This window comes from Cygnus olor, chromosome 18 (genome assembly GCF_009769625.2).
Source record: "Cygnus olor isolate bCygOlo1 chromosome 18, bCygOlo1.pri.v2, whole genome shotgun sequence".
Taxonomy (NCBI): Eukaryota; Metazoa; Chordata; class Aves; order Anseriformes; family Anatidae; genus Cygnus; species Cygnus olor.
This window is the reverse complement of record NC_049186.1, coordinates 4,048,565-4,072,410: the sequence shown is the minus strand read 5'-3', so window position 1 is coordinate 4,072,410 and position 23,846 is coordinate 4,048,565. Positions and strand designations below refer to the sequence as shown.

Sequence of the window (23,846 nt, the reverse complement as noted above, 5' to 3'; positions counted from 1 at the left end):
ATGTGAGGTCATTTCAAACCTTTCAGTGGCTCAGGGAAGAGACCACAAGCATTCCTGGGCCTCTGCTCTCTCCCTCTGGAGGAATATTTTGGTACTGAAATAGCACATACTGTTTCTGTTCCACACACCCCGGTACTGTCAAGAACAAAATGATTTGACAATTATATATATTGGACCTTAAAGATCTTAATTTGTATTATTATCAAGGGCCCGTTAGTGCCTATTATTAAAAAAAATAGTACCTCATTAAAGGCATAAATGAGAGCTGTGAAATAAAGCATTTCCATCAAACAGCTGAAAAAATAGCATGCTCCTACAATAAGGGATTGATGTCTGGAATCTAACAGGCTAAAATGTATTTGTGAATGGCCATATTTGTGGATGCAGCTTTTCAAAGCAGAGGAAGGGACAGATGCCAACATCAGATCCAGATCTCAGTTGCTCAAGTCCTTACTGGAGGTGGATTTGAATCACTGTCCCATAGGTAAATACCACTTATTCCCACTGATTTTGCTCTTCAGTGTGGCTAACAGGTACCAGTGTTCACTGAGTAAGTGCAACAAACACCGCACAGCATCAGACATACTGTAGTTCTGTAAGTGTTTAGTAAGCACTACAATACAAAAACATGGCTGGTATTTCTGGCTTGTAATTTTATGTCCTAACATCTAATGAGTGTCTGCTAAGAACACGTATAGTCAGAGAGGACTGATTTAAGTGCATAGCAAATGATTGCAATGTCCTAGACAAAAGTGATTTTATCATAAACCACAAGCAACTTACATTTAAAATGTCACTATTCTAGACTTTTTTTTTTTTTTTTTTACACTCTTGGAGAATACATACAATGGGTGGAGCAGCTGCAGTGCGTGCATTTGCTCTGGACTTGCATCAGTTTCACCAAGACAAAAGTATTTCCCTGATGCCTGTTGTTGAAAACATCAAGCAGTATCTATTGGTTTATTCTCCGGCCTGAATTTTGAATAGCAAGTGCATAAACTTTACATTAGGTGTTGACAGTGAACACCTAACAACAACCCAAAGCTCCTCACAGGAAGGCCTTCATGGTTCACTTGAGTGACCACTGATGGACATTCAGGTTTAAGCAACGGTCTTAAAACCAGCTTGCAGCGTGTGCTCTTCATTGCTCTTTCCCACTGCCTCCAATACCTTATTATTCATAGCAAGAACAAACTCTAGACTGTTCATGAAATTTTTTGAAATATGTTTTGATTTTTGAACAATTGTAAGTCACCCGAAAGCTAGGGCTACTTTCCATAAGGAAGGATGCCCCAAGTTCCCATGTAATTTGCTGCCACCTTATATGCCAGGGACACCTGCAAGGTGAGAGTGAGATGAGCTGAAAGCAGCTGAACACAAGTCAGGGACCTCACTGGGAGCAGATATGCCTCTTCCTGAAGTGAAAGCTGACAGGAAGACTTTTTAACGCTAGGATCCTCAGGCAACCAGGGCACAGGGTTGAACTTTGCTCAGACGCTTGCTGACTGCTTTTAACCAGGCTATTTGCTCAGCTTTCCAATGCCTGGAAGGACCCTGTGCTCAGCTGGTAATTTCACACAGAGACTCGCTACAGCGGAGTAAGGACTTGGGAAGCAGATGAAGTTTATGCTGCTCAACCAAGTAGTAAGAGGTGAAAAAACAACTCTTAAAACTGAATAATCTGAATAAAGTCCATTTACGTGTAGATTCCGTGCTCCCATCCTCTGGAGAATCACTAGAGAAAGAAAGGAAATTTGCTTCTGTTTGTTTGAAAAGGCAGGTCTATTGACGGTGATAAAAAAAAATGCAATTGCCAACATTTACCCAGGTAACTAATGCATTCATTGTGAAACAAGATTTTAGTTTAAAGGGCAGAGAACTAATCTGCAGGATTCAAAATGAGAATGGGATGAGCCAGGACTCAGGCTGGCCCTGTTTCAAAAGGGGCCGTAGGACACTACAGCACATTACCATCACTACTACAGGGAGCTTACATCATCTTCTGTGGTTTGCTGGTTTTCTAACCAAAACATGCTCAAACTGATATCTTTCAGAGTTCAGTCTAGTTCTGTATGAGTTTTCAAACCTCTTGAATAGCTCTGAACTATTCCTCCAGTGGAGGAATGCTTAAGCCAATTCTCAGTTTCCTACATCTCAAGAGAGATTAAGTTTTATCCACAGCTTAAAGTTCATGGCCCCCAGACCCTCGGGGCAATTGTACCCTTTTGTTGCAATTGCTGTTTTCATGGATTGCCGTACAGTTGCTTACTCCTGGACAAAAAGTACCCAATTTCTCTTTCGCTGCTCTCTAGCACTTGCCCTGGCTCTGCCTGCCTTGTCTCCAGGGGCAGCATTGACCTGATTTCTCACCTTGCCAGGGCTGCCATTCATCCCCCCAGTTGCAATGAAGTGGTCCTCAGACACCAGCTCAGATTTGGCAGGTGGAAGAAGATGCAACAGCTTGCGAAGGCACCACAACAGATGTTTGGCAGAAGGACATCAGCAACTCCCTGGGAAAACAAGCTCTCCCACCTCCATCTGCATAGCATTGCTTAAGAACATTCACAGCAAAAGGAAAAATAAAATTACCCTTCTGGAAAGAGGTGTGACCAGCGTGGACATTGGAGCACAGGCTCAGCTCACCCTCTTTCCCCAGGAGAATAACAAGAATAACAAGAGAATTGGCAGCCCTCACCCATACCCATCCTCTTCTGGCACTGAGTGAGTGAGCTCACTGCTAACTGCCTGCTGCAGATTACACTTGACAGAGGCTAGCAACGCACTTCATTCCTCACAAATACATTTCCCCAGTGCTTCCCTGTAGGACTTGGCGCTTTCCGACTAAGGCAATGAGAAGTAAATGCCTCAGCGTGTGCTCTCCTCCCCTCACTGAGGAGACTCAGCTCAGCACCTCACCTTCTGCAGCTCCCTCACGTCCTTATCCAAAAACCCAAACATTTCCCTTCCTTAAGGATGCTGTCTCCAGGACATAGAAGCTGTTAACAGTGATGGGCTTCTTGCTTCTTTTTGCCTTTAATGTCAAAGATTTCCACATAAAGCTTCTCTCCAGCTACCACTGCAGAAGTCTCAGGTGTTGAACACTACATACAACTGCAAGTATAATGCCAGCCTGGTAGTTCTGCTGCTGGTGGAAACAAACGGCCTAATAACACCCAGCTCTTTACCCAGAGTTATTTTCCTAAAAGGAAGCCTGGGGAGGACTCGTTCATTAGTACTTGCTGACCATTTGGAAAACAAATGAGCTATTTGATAAGAAATGCTGCCTTTCCAATGTCTCATGTCATTATCAGATGCCTCATTGTCATTAGATCAGCCTAACTAATGGGAATCTAAATCCTAATTAGGGACTGGAGATGTGGCTTTCACACACATAATCATAAAATTAATGCTAGTTAAAATGGTATGAAAGCGCTTTCCATGTGAAAGTGTAGTTCTTTTAGAAATTACATCAGATAGTATTCAACAGGACAGGGCATCTTTTTGGTTCCTCAAGTCCCATAAGTCAGCAGCCAAGGAGCTGCAGAGCTGTGTACAACTGGAAGAGGAGTGCTTAAACAAGCATTGCTAAAGTCTTACAAATAAGGGCAGCTGAAGTCTTTAAGGGGAAACAAAATTCTGTATTTCTCCCTTTGAACCAGGAGCTCTGTACTACTGTTATTTCTGTATCAGCATATGCCAGGTAGCTCAGCTGCATCCTATTTAAAATTCCCAAGAACTTGGCTGGAGGTCAATGGCAGCACAACTGTGCAATTGTACTTTGCAATGGTAACACAGGCTGCTGAATTGCTCCCATACGTTGATAAAGTTATTGAGACATCTGTATGTTGCAGTACAGGAACATTTCAGCTCCACTGGTCCAAGCTCCAAGCAGACAACTATCCAAGTTGCCCTCCAACTATCCAACTTGTCCTCCAAGCAGGACAAGTTTTGCATATCTGGAACACCTGCAGATGGAGTCTCTAAATGAGGATGGGTCTCTCTTCAGAACAGAGCTAGGAAGGTTCTGCCTTCTCTTTCCAAGTGCCAAAAAGACATTCTTCCTCATTTCCAGCTCTTATCTGTTTATCTGTGGACCCCATAGTTGTGTTCATTATTGCTGTTACAGGATACTGTACCAATAGACTAGCACATTTGGAGTTTGCATGACTTATGTCTCTTACCAATGTCTGCAGTCTTTGCTCCAATGTTTTTGACAATGCCCCTATTTCTTTAAAATTGGGTGCTATTAAATCTTGTGTTTTGGTTCCTGATCAGAAAAGTTTCCAGCAATACAATCACCTGTGAGATACCAATAAAGGTCCTAGCTACAATGCAATCATGAACTTAGAAGTTCAGTTTACCCTTAAGTCAGAACGATTAGCAGCATACAGCCTTCTTGCAGAGCAGTGATGCAAGGCTTCTCAGAAGCCACATATCGTGAATGCAATCAATAGGTTACACTTGGAAGTCCATTGTGCACCACGAACAGCAGTTTAGACAAACTCAGTCAACAGCCAGAGTAATATGATGGCTTTGGTTAAGCCACTTGGCAGGCTCTAACAGAAGCATCAGTTTAACACCCTGAGAGACTTGTGAGCAAGGACGGGTTGGGAAATGCTGCACAGTAGAGCTGTGAGCAAGGACTGTTTAGCAAATAAAGACCAGCAGAACAGCCCATAATCCAGCCTCGCTCAGCTCACTGCAGACTTCAGGTTCCTCTTTACACGTATCTTAAAATCGTCTAAAGTACCAAAGTCACCTCTAGCTTTGTCCCCATACTTCTTGATCAGCACAAGAAGTGACAGAACAAGTTTTTTTATACAGAGATCTGACAACATCCTCCCCTGTGCTCATTAACAGCTACCAGTAAAGGCACTCAGATCGACTCCCATCTAGTCTGTTACCCTTCATTCATTTCAGAATACATATTTTTCTATGACAAGCACGGGATCCTGTTCAGGAACCTTTATTGCGCTGCTACCCAACTACTTTTCCTAGTACAAGGGCAAAGAGGCAAACTAATTATGACACCTTGTAAATTGTAAAGACAGGTTCTCATCAACCAAGGAGGAATTACTGCATGCACAAAGTGCTGAGCAGCAGGAAATGAAATGTGTTTTAAGTCACCTTTCAGAATAGGATCACTATTGTTAAGGGAAACTGCCACATCATCATGAGGATCGTTTGAGAGCAGTGGTTGCACAAGCCTAGTCAGAAAATAGGACTAGCAGAGAAAATCCTCCTGCCACCACTATTATACCTCCAAGTCAAATACCTACCAACCAGGCATGGCAAAGAAATTGTCCCTGCATGCGACTCCTGCATACCAGTGGATACAGATGATACTGAAGCACACACCCAGGGCTGTGGTGATTCAGACCTGGGGAAAGACACGAAACCAGAAAAGTCAAACAAGGATGCAAAAGCTCCTCCACTCAGAGACAAGGAAAAAAACAGAAGAAACTGGGATATGGACTGCAATAGTAGCAACCCTGAAATCCTTTAGGAGGCAGAGTCTTAGCAGAGAAGGTTTAAAAAAAAGTGATGGCAGAATCAATTAGACCCAAAGAAGTGTTATTAAACACATGCAGATCTGGACAGAAAGTAAGAGAAACAGGCTTGAATCTCAGCTGGATCACAGCCCTCTCAGATGGTAACAGGAGAGCAGGTGACTGGAAAACACTTCAAGGTTTTCTACTCAGATGGTGATCAGCCTCACACTAGGACTAGGTGAGAGCACTGCTAATACATACCCGAAGATACGCTTGAGATCAGGATCTGAGGTTAAACTTAGGGCTGCTCATAGCACCAGCAACCACTGTAGCATTAGACAGTTCTGCAGTGCCCTAGGGTTACCCACGCTCAGTGATCAGCTCTGAACCTTTTTTTTTTTTGCAAGAGCAGATAAAACAGAAAGCACCTACAGCATTATGATGGAAGCCACATTCTCTGCATGTTACATTATGAAATTCTGTTCTGACAAGCAATTCAGATAGTGAGATTATCACACAGCAGAGAAAAAAGGATCAACTGCTTTAAGACCAGAAATACAACTGTTCTATTTTTTCCTTTATTATTTGCTGCTTAACTTAACACATCATTTTGACACATTCTCTGTCAAGACCAGCACCTCAGCCCTGCAAACCAGGAAAAACCTAGGTTCTTGTTTTCCTGTGACCTAAATGTTTTCCTTTGTTTTCCTATGACCTAAAAAGTCATACCCTTCCCATTGCAAGGTGATTCCAAAGATCATTTTGGATGCATCATTTCCCAGGCTCCACATGACAAAAACAATTACTGTAACAGTTCCACTGACACAGACAAGACTACCCACTCTCACCCAGTCATTTTATAGTGCAAAAAGTACTGTAGTTAAAATGTTTTACCCCTAAAAGTCAATGGGACACATGAACAGGTATTTTTCCTGAAAAACTACTCTTTGAGGACTTACAAGCTTCATGCTGTTACTGGAGTCTGTATATTTTTCACCTTTGATTAGCTCCAGTCTTAAAAATAAATAAATTCCAGGAGATGAACAAAAGAAAAGAAAGCACAACTTTTGAGACCAGAGTGGTGGGTTGCCAGAGTGTTGAAGCTTTAATTAGTGGTCTTTTCCTAGCAGAACAGAAAAGAGAAAAAATAGCTGTAGCACAGCAGTGGCACAGTCATGATTACCACACAATAGCTAAGAATAATTGCGAAGTTCCCACATGTATTATAACCTTGGGAAACATCTGCATTGCCATGTTACTTTAAGGCACACTATTTAAAACACTGCACTCCATCAGCATTGCTAGCAGAACTTAAAGCCAGCTTTAACTTCCAGGTTTGACCTTCTTTGTGACTAGATATGGTTTTAAGTCATGGTAAGTGTCAAGAGCAATTTATAAAATTCCAGGAAAATGAGCACTGCTGTGGAATTCATAAATGGGCATGTATAAATAATGGTTTTGTGTTTGTTCCACCCCCTCAATTGGGCAATGAACACAAGCACACGTACATCTTCAGCAAGCATATCTCATGTGGTAGTATAATGATTTCAGAATCGTTTCCAGCCCTTTTATTGTAGAATCAGTGCATGATTAGACTTGATGCAAAACATAGCTTGGCAACCTTTTATCAGCTCAAACGCTCCAGGGAGCCTCAGCATGAAATAGTCACCAAGAAATATATTTGCAATGACACCCAGCAACTACAATCTGCATCCGAAATGGTCCTTTATCTCCTTTTGAACTCAAAACATCAAACATGACTATTACTACAGCAGCATAGTAATTGGTTCAGAGTTCTCTCTATTGGTTCTGCCCCACCTCACACCAAAGTTATTAGCTATGACCCATCAGGAAGTCCTAAAAAGGCATCAAGGCAAGTGGTGGATACTGCCAGCTGAACTAGAAGTCACCTCTGCAAGAGAGGTGAGGCCAAGGAAATAAATCTAAGTTAATAAGGGAGGTATGAATTACACAAGTAATCTTCCCCTCAGCTTGCGTCAAGCTTATTTCACCTAAGACCAGAGCAGAGCTTAAATATGGAAAGCTTTATTAAATCACCTCATGGTCTCTTCAGGTTAAGCAGGTTTTTTTAGCAAACACCAAGTATGGAACCTCTAAGACATTCTGTAAAGATTATCTTTATTTCTTTTTCATCCTTTCCAAGCAATAACTACAGCTTAGGGTCAATGTGCAATTAATACAAACTATCCCATATGATCCTTTGGAGCAAAGCATTAATTTTATTTTTAAACTCTAGAAGAAATCCTGTCATCTGATATATTTTAAGATCAGGAAGCAGAAAAAAATCATCTTCATTGTGGCACTTTGACTTTTGAAATAAGGCTATTAGCTGAGTTTTCAAAGTGTTGATATACACAGCTTCCCATTCACACCAGTCTTTGTAAGGGAGGTTCTTTTGTGCCTTTGCAGCACTGGTTCTTTTTCAACCTCTTCCAGTCAAAAATAAAAAACAGCTTTTCATCCACTTTTTTATGCGTAGGTAACAACATAGATGTGGAATGCAACATTTAGAGATCCTTTCACAGTCCTCATATTACAGAAATAAGAGCATTCTTGAAGTCCATCAAACAGTGACCAAAAAAATGAACATTGAGCAAGTTTTTCCACTAAGTTTAGCTTCTTGAAATAAAAATGAGTTGTTCACTTTTTAAAAAGCAATGCTTCCAAGCAGACAACTTGAAATAGCTTCCCTACAACAAAGGACAATAACAGGGAGTTGTGGTATGTTCTTCTTGCCCTAGAAATGGAGCCCCAAGTCTTCATTACTTTTAATTCTGATGAAGTATTAGAAGAAAGGTACATTTAAGAAAAGCTACTAAAAATGAGTTTTTGTTTATAGCCTAATTATGTTTGTTCACTAAAGATGCATCCCCACTTACATGCAAGAAAACTTCCAAGATTTATAGACAGGTCTATGCAAGACTGTCCACCGAAGGAGGCTGTGCTCTCAGAAACAGCTACATTTAGGACAGGCTTTCCAAGACAGCTGAAGAAAGCCTGGAGCCCAATCCCACAGGTGCCACCCTTATCAAGATGGGCTTATTTGCAAAGGCCTGGGTTTCTTACAGCAGCACATACCCATCCTCACCCTGGGGGTTTTCAAAGCAACTATCCTTCTAGTAGAGAAAAGCTGTCTTTCTGTTCCCATTCAGAAGGATCCTTGAAATATTGAAAGGTAAACGAAGAGACCAGTCCTGCTTTTTCACAATGAAAACAAATGCTAAACCAGGCTCCATTTCTCCTGAGTTTGCAAGGCCAGAAGAATATGTGCAGCAAGGGTCAGACATTTCTCAGTTCTCAGGGCTGAAAGCATATTCCTCTGTCTAAAAGTCTCAGCACTGAGAAAAAAATATTCAGGTCCCATTTCCCCCCCCACCACTTTCCACCCACACAAGATTTCCCACATAAGCTGGGTAATTGTTGCCCAAAATGGCAACGCATGCTCTGCAATTATCATTAGAGTTAATTAAAGCCTCTATGCAGTAGGCAGCTTTGAATTGCTATTTACACTCAAGTCTCTGAACATGCTGCAGGTAATTGAAAAAGAAGCCTCAGCCCAATATTATTGATTTTTTTTTTATTGGTAAGGGTTCAATAATTTGATTTTGGTTATCGCATATTCTAAAAATAGACAATGAGTTTCCCCAGAAAGCCTGATTCTCCCCTTCATCACGCTCCACTAAGCTTCTTTCACATTTCTGTGGCCTCTGCTATACTGATGCTTGGAAGTTCTTAAAGAATTGAGTCAAAATGGGGACTATACTAAAAAGACCCATGTGTTTCAGGCTGGCTTTCTGCATTTCAGACTGCTCACAACAGGTGCCTCAGCAAGGGGGTTGCACCCCAACACATCAGAATGAGGGGCACAGAACTGGACAATTCACTTGCACAGTCCCACAAACCCACCTGAAGAACTCCAAGGCTGTAATAACTCACCAGCTCTTCCAGGCAGAAGAAAAAATGCAGCACAGCACAGCTCTTCTGCACCTTCTTGCTGATGGGCACATTAAAGTACTGTGATGCCAGTCTCTTCCCCCTGCACACTGTCTAACCTGACTGATTGTCCAAATAACTTCTGTTGAGAGTTATTTCCCTGCTAATGTTTCCCTTTTCTTTCCCGAGGCTCTTTGCAGGTGAGATTTCCAGCCAGTATTCTTGAGTGTACCTCCAAATGGACCCCTACTTGGGCAGAGGTCTCATTTTTGTGCTCCCACTCTGGACAATCAACTTGAGGCAACCAATTTTTGCAAGTTGCGAATATCCCCAGTTTCCATTTAAGCACAGAAAAACAAGAAGTGTTCCAAACCTCTCACCATTGGGGTAAAATATTTATCATGGACATTTAGAGATGCAAGACTTAGCTAGAAGCAAGCAACCATAATTCTCAACTGCTGGCCCTGGCTTCTGATCTACTCAGAAATTTAAAGCTCCCACCTCCCTTCAGCTTACCAGGGCAAGTGCTGAAGACACTCTGCCCTATGAGAATTGGTGGTTTGGTTCACAGGGTGACCCATGCTGGAGGAAAGCCCCCCAGTCATCTAATTTCTGTCCCGTGTTGAGCCTGGTCCCTGCACTGCCTTGGTCCTCCCACCACATGAGCTGAGAACACCGTCAAACTTGTAATGGACACCTCCTCAGTTTAAATGCCCCAGCTATCATTTTTAAAAGCCCACAAAACTGAAGTATGCTTTCAAGTTTTGCCTCCCAACTTCTAATCCTGTTCTGGTCACACAGGGGAGTGGAACCAGCTTCCAAAGCATCTCTTGAGAGCACTTACATTTTCTCCAGGGATTCAGTCATGGCTCACTGTTTTCCATCTTCAGCTCCTCTGCTCCCGTTATCCCCAGAGAGCATACTTAAGAGTCAGCAAGAAAACTTCCCTTCATCAGCTCCTCAGAAGCACAGCTGTCTCTGAATTAGCCCTTCTAATCCATGGTCATGAGCTCCATAAATATGCCACATTATCTAGATCATTGGCTTTATGCCTCCCTTTAAAAAAATAAATACTATTATCTTTTTCATCTCCTGGTAAAGCAGCAAAGGTTACCAGTACACCAAAATTTTGCTACCAGCATTGGAAACCTGAGCAGCTCCTGCAAAAACATCCAAGATCAATCAGCCAGCAATGAACAAAGCCACTTGCTCTGCTCAGTTTTAAAGCATGCTTTTTGAAGTCTGACGATGCCAGTGTGCTACTGAGCACACATCTATTTGTGCACCGGAAGGGGTCCTGCCAAAGGAGAACAAGTCATTTAACAAACGCACGATTCCTCTGACTCCATCAGGACTTCTCTCTTCTGGACATCCTGCCTTAACCCCCTCAAAACTCAAGCATATGAGTGCACAAGGAAGTTACATTGTGCTGTATATTATTTAACCTGGAAAAAGTGGAATTGCCACAGCCTCACTGCTGTCACCCAAATCAACCGTTTCGAAAGCAGTTTTTATGAAATTTGGAGAAGAGCGCAATAAAGCTGGTGTCACCACCTTATGAGGAGGTTAAAAGCAGTGCCAAACATGGGTCTTGTCTTCTGCTTAAAATAACCTCCCACCTCACCCTGCAGGTGTCTGTGGCAGAGCACCAACAAAAATACATCCCCCAAGCACATACGGAAGGTTTAAGAGCTCTTGCAATCCTGAGGCAGCTCAGGGTGCTTGGTAGAAGGCTGCCCTCGGTGCTGGAGCTCCAGGGCTTGGGGTTCAGGCATTAGAAACTACCAGAAAAGTCCTTTACCAGGACAAAAATAACAGGCTAAAACATGGAGCAACCAGGCCAGAAAGGTCTGACCAAGTTAGCCCAGGCAATCCCGAGCACACAAGTTCCTATGGGAATTTTACAGCCCTACCTACACCAAGCTCCAGCAGTAATGCGCTGAGGGGCAAACAAAATTTACCCTGCTTTCTGAACTGGAAAAAGGAGGGAGGAAACTTTGCGTTTCATGTTCAGCCATTAAGAGAACAAAAGCCTCTGATGTTCTCTGTGCCTGTGTTGATCTCTCCCTCTGCCACAAAGCTCATCTTCCAAGGAGAAGCTACAGGGAGTGACAAAAACAAATGAATTTGAAAAGAGCTCAGATGAAACATTACCTGGATTCAGGAAAGCACTTCTCCAGTAATATCAAACCTCACATGCTGAGGAAAACCAAACGGGCTTTAATAAGTGGCAGGTCTTAGTCCAGCAATACATAATCATACAGATTAGTGAAAAACTGATTAGATAAAAGTCCCGTGACATGGTCTAGTGACCACATCTGGACATGGTCACTGAAACCAGAGGGCTGAATTGTGTTAAGCAAAATCTTCCCCCACCCACCCACCCCGTGCCTTTAATCAGAGGAGGAATAAAAGCGCTCTGACAGGTGTGAGGAAGATAAACTAGAGGCAGATCACACAGACAACAGCATTTAGAAAAGAGGAGATTGTGGATTATCACCATGAATACACAGGAGCTCCATTCTGTATAGCAGAGCATGTCGTTATTAGTAATACTACTTATCCCTCTTACAGCATTTTAAGCTTTCAAAGTGCTATACAAACACTAATCACTAAGGGAAGGTGCCAAAGCATCCCCTCCATGTCCTGCTGATTGCATAGACTGAAAGCACAGTAAGTACAACATACACAATGGCAAACACAAGCCTGAACAATCACCGTAGTTAATATTACAAAAAAAAGATTGTGTTCTAAAGGAAAAGGTATCAGTCAGTGTGTATTCATTAGTAAACTATTCTTGTCCAATACTGTGGAAGCAGCACCACACTTAGAGCAACAGATACTGCTAGGAGGAATTGGAGCAGATGGGAAATGGAGATGAAGACAAACATCCACCAGAGAAGACTTGGGAAACCTTTGCAGATATACTGGGGAGCAAAAGGTGAAGCCAGGGCAAAGATTTAAGAGCAGGAAGGGGGGAAATCCAGTAAGCAACTGGCCATCAGAAGGGCTGATCAGGACACAAGCTCATTTCTTGGCAATAGGAGTGAGGAACAAATTACATTAATTTCACGTAATGAGAGGAAACTTGCCAAATTTGTTGAACACTGGTTAGGAAGATTAAGTGAATTAATCCTGCCTTGTTCTTGAATACTTGAGCTGTCCAGCAGCACTTGCTACAGAAGTGCTCAACAAAATGCACAAAAAGGCCAAGTCTGTAATAGTACAGAATGATCCTTCATGCAGTGACACAGAGGATAACCAGGATCTCTGCTGTACAAATGTTAATTACTGCAGCTGCTGAACACCTCCAGGAGAGGACTGCAGGATCTCACCCACTCTGTTCAGGGTCACTGGAGTTTGAAGCACAGGTGCTCTGCATCAAGGCAAACTCTGTCCTAAGCACCCATCCATAACTGGTGCTATTAAAAACACACCATGCTTGACCATCTTAGACCATCTCTTCTACTGAAACAGTACCATAAAACCCAGCTTTCTGATCTCAGCTTTGAGTCAAATATAAATAGAAAAGAAAATCTATTTATTGACAAATACCTCTCTATTTCTGATGCAAAAAAGGACACAGAGAACCACTGCTCTGTTCCTAGAACACAATTATAGCAGAAGCTAGATGAGCTCCCTGAAAAAGTGCAGAACAAACTCAAGTGTGCTTTTCACACAAATCCTATATGGCCCCTTCATTTCTCTGCCAGGTAATAGCTGCATTGTCTCCAGGGCAACTGGGTTTTTAGCTTCCTCAGTTTACAGAAGAGGAACTCAGCGCTGTGTTAAATGAAATTATCTTAAAGTTCATTCCCGGTTTACCATTTCACCAGTTAATACAGAACACACTACAGGCGCCAGAAGAAGATCGTCTGGTCCATTGTGGATAGGGGAATACATCAAGCAGTGAAGAGGTCCCAAGCTTTTCTTCTCCAAAGCCCTGGCAAACCATCCTGTGGGCAACCCAGCCCTCAGCAAGAAAAACTTAAAGTGCAATTCATCATAAGTAGCCAAGATTTTCATACCTATTTACTGATTCACAGTATTTCTTATGCATCAAATACTCAAATGGTCTGTTTAAACAGCTTGACTCACAAAACCTATCAGAGATTCAGAGTTCTCTATGCATACCAAATAAGTAAAACTTCATGAGATTTGTACATCTGGCTCCTTCTGGAAGTTTTGATCATTTCCCCCCCTTTTCAGCTAAAGAAAATAAGCAGAATCCTTGCAAGAGAGGGGAGAAAAGTAGTGATGGATGACAGAAATGATTCTGGAAACGCTAAAGTCTCACCCTTTGTCATCTGCCTGGTATCAAAATTTCAGCCCCAACCAACAAATAGACGCAGCCTAATTCTGATACCTTCAAGACACCGCATTTGAGTTTGGGCCATCAAAATTGGGATTCATTTAGCAATGAAGACTCTCCAGCTGGCATTTTCTTCATTCACATTGCTGTTTTTGAAAGATTTATTCTAGGAGACCAAGTCCAGTGTGTATCAGTGTCACTGGAAACATCACCACGATCCTCAGTAGCACCTGATTATGCTTTAGCTCTTTTTCCCACACAACACTTGAAGTGAACAACGCACAGCAGAATTGGCTTACACTGCGAGAGAAAGTCATAGGAAACATCACGGGAAGCTGCCTCTTCCCCATTCATTCTGTAGAAAACTTGGTCAAAGGCTGCCAAAGTTTTACTAAATTAATATTTCTTATTTTTCTATTTTATCTCTGTGTTTGATCATAACTACTGCCTCAGGAAATTCCCTGGTTTAAATTATTCTTAAAACTGATATTTCCCAAATCTCTTCTCATCAGATATCTGGCATTTATGCACTTTATATGCCTTCTCAGAGTGTTTCTGCAGTCCCATTCTCCTCTCTAAAATCTAACCACTTCTTTGCAACAGTCTGTAATACTACTGGTTTCCTCCAGTGAACTTGGGATGTGTTTTGGATGTTTAAAATTCAAGGGAACAGCTGTCAAGTGAGATGATAATTGTGCTGTCAGTGTACACAACGAGAATTAGTGAAATTGCCCTCCAACAAATGCATGCTACATGATCTCCTAAGTCAAAAAATAGGTTTCCTTATCACTTAGAAATGGAGACAAAAATTGCAATAAGAAACATTTATCTGAAAGATGCAGTGAACCAAATGCATTCCTGGAAGGCGTGGTAAAACAGATATTTAAGATGGAACAGCTGAGGCCATCTGACACCACGGCAGCACAGTGGCATCACTTCCAGACTTCAGATCATTTGAGAAAGACTCCAGGGAGCAACCGCAATTTTGCAGCCTTCAAAAGAGTTTGTGGTACTGAAAGTACCATCAAAGAGGAGCTGGCTTGCATTGATATCTTTCTGGATTGCAGGATGAGAAGGAAGGACAGACAGTCCTAACCAACCATGAGCGGGAAGCAGCAATTGCCACAAGCAAGGATGCGCTTGGGAAATGCCACCCCTCCTGCCTGCTCTAATGGTGCCCAGTGGGAGCTGAGAAATTGCCACAAAAGTAAAGGCATGCAACCTCCCAGTGCACAAAACAAGACACACTTCTTAGCAGTCCTCAAAATAGTCTTGAGTTTTGTGGTGGGATGGGGAAGAGATTGCAATAGCCTATGCTGCTGGTGGCCAGGGATGCTTCAGGCACAAAGCTCTCCATGTGCAAATCCCAGAAGCAGAGACATCTGAATACTGTGCTTCCACCCTGCCTGCTCCAATCACTGTTAATGCCCCTGAAACTTCAGAACGAGATTGCAGACATCTAAAGAGCCTGCACATCTATTAAGCTGAAAACTGGGTATTGTTAGACTCCTCTCCTTTTCCATTCCAAGTCTTTTGGTACAGAGTCATCCTGGCTCATAAGAGCAGATGCCATAAATCAAAAGGAGTCCAAATCCCTCAAAGCTTCAGGGCTGATCTCTTGAGCAATACCTTGAAGGTCACAAGAACTTTCAGGATCAATCCTGAAAAGCAGTTGCAGGGACAAGCAGGGATGTCCTAGACTCCTAGAACAAGGTGGACACAGCACCGAGCCAGGGTGACTGAAATATAAAGATCATAGCAATTCATTAAAAAATAAACCACTCAAATAAGTAAGCAAACATTTTGCAACACAGTCCAGCTTCAAACAAGTGATTTACCAGCTGCAACTGGAAAAAATAAACAGCAATTTCCACATTCTCTAGAAAACCTTAATAAGTCAAAAACAAGAAAAGCATAAAAATTGGGAAATGGCACATGAAATTGTTGCATTTGTCCTGTGGATTTTCCCAACAGCAATTGTACACAGCTGAATGCTCCCATTGCCCACCCAGGAGCAAATCCTTCCATGCCTCAGGCAACTTTCATGCTGATATATTCCTCATTACTTCTCATAACACAAAGGCAGAAATCAAGCCCCACCTTTCAGTTATTAAACAGCCATTAATTATTATTTCTGCTGCACTTCAATTGCTTCCCCTCCTATTGAAATCACAAGCCTGAAGATTTTGTCCCTCCATCACAACCAGTCAGTAATGAGCAAAGAACCATGTTGGAGGCTTCGTAAAATGAAATTATTCCATATTTTCCCAAAATACACTAGGTCTCAAGAAAGAACTTCTTAATTACAGGAACTTTAGGAAGGAAAACCACACCACCTTCCACCAAGGGACACATGCACTGGCCACTGGGGCAAGGCAAATTGCAAGTTAGAAATAGGAGCCAGGATGAGAAGCACCAAAACAAGACAGAAATCCTCATTCTGTGGTTTTTTTTTATAGGGAGGTTTAGATATCCAAATGAGTTCTGAGAAGAAGCATTTGTCTTTTCATAGTTTCATAGGGGGGAAAAAAGAATTCTTTATCTGGAAAAAAAAGGCAAATGTCAGTCAATGATAGAGCTACACCTTGAGAAGCTTACAGTCAGAGCAAGGAGCCTTACACAGTCCAAATGCCACTGGCCTTATTTAGTCAAAATTTAAACCAAAATCAGTGAGTCCTGCCCAGTCAGACACAAGCTTTAGCTCAATATAGGCAACTTTATCTATCTCAATGAAAATAAAGCTGCTCACATTTTTGAGCAAAACTGCCTTTTGCTAGGAAGTTGGATTTGAATCCAGGTTAATTTTTTTTTTCCACAAAGACGCCTGTACTGACTTTATGAGCTGTGGTTTCTCATAGTGGTTTTTGGAATAGGACAACCCTTCCTGCCAGAGAAAGGGTGAGGAGGAAGGAAAAAAAAAGAGAAATAAGATCACTTTCCAACCACCAATAAAGCAGAGAAACAGAATGCTGTAAGTGAACAGCTGGAAAGTTGTTAATTGTGTCTTTCACTGCATCTCATGGTTTAATCAACCTAGATTTTATTGTGTCAGCCTCAAGAACATTTGACAAGGAGTAGTGACAAGTTACTCAGAAGGCTACTTGACAGGACAAACTTCCTTGGCCCACACCAGCCATGAGACTGTGCAGCAGATACAAGAGGCAGAAGAAACCATAAGGTCCAGTACAGTTTTTTTATTATTTGTTTTGAAAAAAAAGAAAAACCACCTCCACACTCCACAGGCTTCTCTCCCCATTATAGCCAGGTCCACCTGAGGCCATACAGAGGAGGCGAGAGCATTGCCTATACAACCAGTGGTTTATACCATAAGGTGTAAGACATTCCTGTGCCTGGTACTACTGATGCTGTTCCACGACTGCCTCAGTTGGTTCAGTCAGTGCTCACAGACAGCAGAAAGAAAAGGGCACGTATCAGAGTCTGATCCCCAAACAACAACTCTACCCAAAGCTCCTCCAGCTGCTGACTCTGCTCTGCTCCAGCTCCTCTTTGAAGAGGCAAACTGCCCAGCTCCAGCTCGTCCCATGCAGGCAGCGTTTCACAGCAGCAGCTGCTCCAAGGCTGGTTCCTACTACTCTGCACCAACCCCATTGCACTTACCAGCAGCAGAAAATTAAGATGTGCATTGTCTAAGCAATTGACCAGAAGCCTCCTAAGCAAATATTTTAGCTGAATTACTAACAAGATCATTTTGTTTCTCCTAAACATCACATTTTGATCACTTAATGTCATTTTCCTTATTAAAGTTTCCTGCAACACAACTACGGTGCTCTGTGAAGACACGGCTTGATGTTATACAGTGAATAAATATTACACTCACAGAGCTGATCTTTTATCAACTCAGTTGTCAATTACTGCTATGTTTTGCTGCCTTAGGAATTCCACTCACCCCTACACCTTGCCCCCCTGCCCCCAACAGGCCTTTCTATTCAGTAGACTCATTTCTGAGTTCTGCAATAACACTTTAGAACTTGAAGAATAAAAAATATTTTCATCTTTGCAAGTCTGATCTTTTACCAAAAGCACGATGTAGACAACAGATAGAAAAACTGACAAATTGATAAAATGCAAAGTGGGACTGTAGCAGCAGCTTATTCCCAAGTAAAAAAAAACCTTTAAGGTCTGGCCAGATTAATTACCCTACTGTAGTCATCAATAACTTCCCACTCATTATTACAGGCTTTCAGTATAGTCAGATGTTAAGAAAAACTATAGTAGGAAAGCACACAGCATTAACCCACCCTTTTTATTGCCATTTCCATGGAACAAGAAAGAAAAAGGAGGATTGATAGCTGGGAGAGACCACGAGTTAGGGGAAATGCTGCAGAGCAGGGTGGGCACAACCCAGACCCTCCCCAGAAAAAATAAATCAGCTTCTCGAGAAGTTCAGAGCAGCATGTGCTGATGGTTGCACACCACCTGGGCTTCACATCAGCATGTGGGTTTGGATTTCCTCTTAGCCAGAGCTGCATAGCTTTGAAGCTTACACTCCAAAATAGGGGTATGTTCCTGTAATTCATCTGGCTGTTCCTGCAGAACATTTGGGTTGGTTTGCCTTTTTTATGCGTCTTCATTCCAATTTTCCTTTCCTCTTCCTTACTGCTGCTCACTGTAAGTGTCCCAACAGGTGGCATTACAAACCAAAGCCTGCAGTCTTTCATCCACATGACTACCTGGCCAGGGAAAAGCAATCTTCAGAAGAATTTATTACTCCTGTCCCTTATCAGGGGAAAGCAGGTGCAAGAGAAGCATTCATAATCACTGAGGGACCCTCAATTTGGAAAACTGCTGCTTATTGCATAGCACAATCATGAACCCTTACATACATTTAGGGTATTTTAGGGTGTTCCAGCAACATAAGAGCAGAAATTATATATACACATGCCCATTTGCACATTTGGGTGTGTGTATACATGTATATCTACACAAATAAAACATTTGCTCTGGAAATTCCTAGGCTGAGCAGTGGATCAGTACATTCAAATGACACTTATTTGTGCTAAATCACCCACAGCATTAAGAAGAAACAGTATTTAAGACTGTATAAATCACATATCAAAGATTACCAGCCTTGTAAGAGTTGCCAGAGCATCTTCATTAGGAAACCTGGAAAATTCTCACCATTAAAGCCCCCAGAGACCCCCAAACCTGCTGAGAACAGGCAGATGAAGCAGCAGAGGCAGATAAGGGCTGGCTCTCACAGGAACCTTCTCCCTGTGCCCAAAGTACACAAGCACTTTGGAGAACAGACCGAAGCTCTGGACAAGATCCTGTCATAGATTTTCCTGAGACTCAAAGCCACGGACATTTTCTTCCTAGCAGCTTTTTGCTAAAAAAAAAAAAAGTTCCCTTTCATAATTGCTCCTTGCCTTTTCAACCTATAGGGAATACTGGCAGCAAAAAGCTTTCCTACTTTGTGCAGGGGAAGCTGATGATGTTAAAAATTCATGGCACATTTTCAAGTCTTCAGAAACACTTGCTTTCAGATGGATCTTGGTTGTCTATCAATAAAGCTAAAGAACTTCCTTTTCAAATCAGTCTTCCTCTTCACTTTCCCTCCTCAATACAAATTTAGAGAGGTAACCACAGGCAGCTGCTGGCACCAGTCCTTAGCATGGAAAAGAGCTACTTCCATAACACAAATGAATTGCTACCTGCATCTTTCTTTAATACATCTCAACAGTCCCATCCATCAGACATCACTTCAAACACAAGTCCAGTCCTGTGCCGCTGCAGCTGGAGTCATAGTTTATTTGAACACACACACACCTAAAGTCAGGCATGAGGTGATGAAGAATGGCTGCTCTATCTCCTTTCCCATGTGATGTTTCCCCCTTATTTTGTCCCATTAACATTTTATCACAGAGCACTGATCAGCCGAAGCAGCCATCCCAGTGGCAGACAAAAATAATATGCATTCCAGCCAGAGGAGACACACTTCAGTATAAGTCACGTAACCACAGTATGATTATATTTAAATACCTTTCATTTATTACAAAAACACTGATCAGCCAACAGAGGTCCTCCAGCCCTGACAGGGAGCACAGAGAACTGCACATCGCAGGATCCAAGAGGAAGAGCCATATGGCAAATGAACAGATGCTAACATAAAGAGCTGCAAAACAAGGGGGAAAAGGACAAAAACACCACCTTTATGGTTATTCCCCAGTAGCCATATACTAATCCTACTCTCTAATTAGCAGACAATTCAACCTCGATAACAAACAATGCAACACTTCAAATACTTGCTGCTTGTTCTCCCAGGAGGGAGTCTACAGGGCCTGTAGATTAAGTTAATGTTTGAAGATTTAAAAAAAAAAAGTGCAGAGACAAATTGGAGGAAATCCAGAAAAGAGAAGAAAAAGAGACTGAAGACCTAACCTGACAGGAAAACAAACAAAAATACCTGGCAGAGCTAAAAAGGAGGTTTGAAAAGGGAAGTGAAGTGTTTCGATGACAGAGGGGCTTAATGGATTAGGTGCTCCTTCTGGGAACACAAGCTTTAGCCTGATTAGATAACACACCCTACCCACAGCTCCATTAAAGCCAGAATCAAGCCTTTAGAAGAATAAAGGAAATCAAAATATTTGACAACAGGAAACCAGTAAGGCAAGGAACTACAAGAAATCCCCATTTGTTTTCCAGTCCCTGCTGCTTTTCTTTCCAGAACACCTCCAGAGGCAACTCCCTATGTTCAAGTCAACCGAAGTCTTTCAGTACACAGGCAGAACCCTTTGGGCCCTCAGCTTTGTGGTACTGGATCATCTCTGAAATAAAGGTCAGAGCCACCTGCAGTGTGGCAAAGCCCCCCTGATGTCATACCTAATGCATGGGTGTTCACTGGGACTTGATACATCTCTACACATCCCCATCTTTATGGGAATAAACTTGATTCTAGGAAAAAAAAAATATTAATTTTGCAGTGATGAGTCTCAGGTGGAAATGGTTTAAGTGCTTTTTGTAGTTTTTTGTAATTAAATATGTAGAAGAAAGCTGTGCACCAAAGCATTACCACAGAAAGGCAATAAAACAAAAGAAAAGCTATCTTCCACACCCTGATGCTAATTTAAGAGCAAATGGTTTAGGAAAGTGTCACAGCACATGTGAAAGAAAGAGGCTCTGAACAAAGCTCAATCACAGATTAAACACCAAGGCACAAGAAGGAATGTCAGAAATTCCAGTATTAACCTACCTGGTAGAAATTTGCAAGCTTTTCTAGGATTAATGACCTATTCCATTCGTGAAGTCCCCAGATTCAAAGCAGTTCACATACCAGATGAAAAACAACCAACAGCAATAGTATCATATCAAGTCCCCATTCTCCCCAGACCTCCTTTCTAATACGCTTAGATGGCTCCCATCATTCTTATTCTAATATCTGGTGGCAGAGTTGTACTGTACTAATTAAATAAAATCAATAAATCACAGAATGACTTAATCAACATCATGCTATAAGTAAAAATCCCACCAGAAATATCAGACAAGTTCCACAGATTCACCTTTCTCCCTGCAGAATACAGAGAAAATGGGAACTCAAAGCATACTTTGAATGCTAGCAGACTTGGGCTGCTATGGACAGACACCCCATGAACAGCCTCAATTCCCTTTGCTCAGTTCTTCACACTGCATTTTCTTGCTACACGACCAAAACTAAAGAGAACCATGGTCCCAAGAGGAGGAACAACAGCTGGGTAGAGATTTCAATAGCATCTGAAGAACCAGCAAAGGGATGAGAGATGCGTGGGGAAACGGCTCTGCAGAGCCCTGGGGCAAGCAGCAGGGGTATGAAGCAAGCTGAGCTTCTCTTTTTCATTCTCCTTCCTTAAAACCAGTTGAGTTAGGGATTCAGACATGTCTCATCCTAAAACCTTTTTACAGGATCTACATGGGGGCTTTAGCTTGCTGATCAGTATCTAAACATAGTAAAAATAACAATTCCGTATTATTATTTCAGATCCTCTTACTGATGAGCAACGTGCATTCATCCTAATGGTCTCAACATCTTGCTACTGTGGCTGTTTAACACACAAGATTATTCACAAGAACTAGGCTTCATTTTCCTGTTCATTATTGCAGGGCTCCTCAGACGCACCAGGCTTCTGGCAGCGCTTTGTTGTGCTGTTACAAGAAGAGAAAACAGCGTATCATTTATTCTGGAAGAAAAAAACACCATCACCAAGACTTTTTTAGTCACAGCAGCAGCCCAGAAAGCCGTCAGAAGCAACCTTTTGTCTCTTCATTAATCTGCACTAGGAAACAGGGAAGGGAGGGCAAAAGCCTAAAGTTGCTTCTAATAAATGGATGAGCACCCACCTCTCAGCTGAGATATGCTTCCCCTCCTCGGCAACACGTGCTGCCCAGGGCAGCGTGCTGATCCCCAGCCTAGTCTGATTAACACCAATCCAGCACTGCAAGTGTTTCACAATGTGATTAATTAGGCATATAGGGTTGAACTCCTGGTGCACTCTAGAGAGAACATTAGTTGGCATCACCTGTGATGCTCCCAATTGCGTCTCTGTCCCCTAATAGAGCCTCTTCTGTTCTTAACAGCCCAGCTATTAGGAAGCCAAAGATGCAGTAATTATTTAGGGTCCAATCAGCAAGAAAATCTGATTAGTTACATAGATGCAGGCTGTGCTTTTTACAGAGGCCAGGAGGGGAGGGGAAAGTTAAAAAAAAAAAAAAAAAAAGAGGCATTATTCAAGGAACATCTACGTGTTCCTCAAACACCTCTCTGAAGGGCCTTTCTGACCAAGTGTGTGATTCACAGAGATTAAGGTCATTAACTGCTTCCCATAAAAGAGCCAGCACAGGAACTTGGGGCCATAAACTAATGGATCTTCCTTTGGGAACATGATTACTTCAGCATAGGAGAAGGGGAGAGGAAAAGAAAGGGTTTACACTGGTGTTTTCCTCAAGAAGAGGACCAGCTAGGAAGAGCCACGAGCTGACCTGTTTGCAAGTGAGCAGAGGAGCTGCGCACACCTTGTGTCCTGCAGCACCCAGGACTTTCAGTCAAGCAGTTCCATACTTCAGTTTCTCCAGTTTATAAAACAATGCTAAATATACTTCTCTGCATTTAGAATTTTTCCTGATGTACCTAAGAGAAAGGATAAACCTAAAGTAAAACGTAAGGGGAATGTGTCTCTCACTTTTGGTAGATGAGTGTATTTAGAGACATTTCCTACTTTACAAAAAAGCATCTCTCTAACTAAGCAAGGCACCCTCTAACAAGTTCTTCTGCTCTGCTACATCTCCAATTCTTCTATGCACGAAAATAAGTTTTTGCCTATTCCTGTTATCTGAACTGAGGGATAGGGCTTCAGTGAGTCTTTTGAATTTATTCATCTCATTTTACTCTTTGCGTGCTATTCTTAGCTTAAGGGCTTGTGGGGTCACTTGGAGCTTTTAACCTCTCCCTTTCTGTTCCTGTATCCCACTGACAGGCCCCACTCCCAAACCTGCATTTGTCATTCTTCCCCAGCACCAGCCCATAACTCAGACTCATGCAGCAGCCCCGTTAACCTGCTCTTATTTCTGTTACTGATGGAAATGAAAGGGCCACAGTTTCACTTGGTCTGTGCCCAAAAGCTGCAGCTGGATCCACTTCTGCGTGGAGATGGAGATCCACGGTAGGCTATCATCTTGAGACTACGCTGAGATTCACAGTGGCTGCTCCTGGTTCTTTCTCCAGCCCCTTTCAAGCTGCCTCGTAAAACAGGCACGGACAGGGAGCAGGCCCTACCCGAAGGGCATCTGCCTGTCCTTTTCCATTCTGACTACTTGCCACTAGTAGATCGTTAGCAGAATTTAGCAAGGTTTGTTTGTTTGTTTTTGTTTTGTTTTGTTTTGTTTTAACACATGAAGGCACTTCGTAAGAAGGTGTACCTTTTGAGACTCATAAGCTTTTTATACCTGTAAGCTATTTTGAGTAATAAAATCACACTATCCCCTTAAAGGAGTTTGGATCCTTAAAACCGGAGGTAGTAACAAGAAGAAAAAGAAAAAAAAAAAAAAAAAAGAAAAAAAAAGAGGAAGCCAATTTGAACTATCAGAGCTGCTTTTTCTTT

General features: G+C 42.2%; 1 long non-coding RNA gene across 1 annotated transcript in view; it reads right to left on the bottom strand.

Annotated features, from left to right (window-relative positions):
• Window positions 1–22,331, bottom strand: part of LOC121057082 — a 46,435-nt gene extending 24,104 nt beyond the window's left edge. Inside the window, exons 1-2 of the long non-coding RNA XR_005813619.1 lie at window positions 22,090–22,331; window positions 21,741–21,929 (exon numbers count right to left, since the gene is read on the bottom strand). This is a non-coding gene — a long non-coding RNA (uncharacterized LOC121057082). The remainder of the gene's footprint in view (window positions 1–21,740; window positions 21,930–22,089) is intronic.
• Window positions 22,332–23,846: the final 1,515 nt, after the last annotated feature.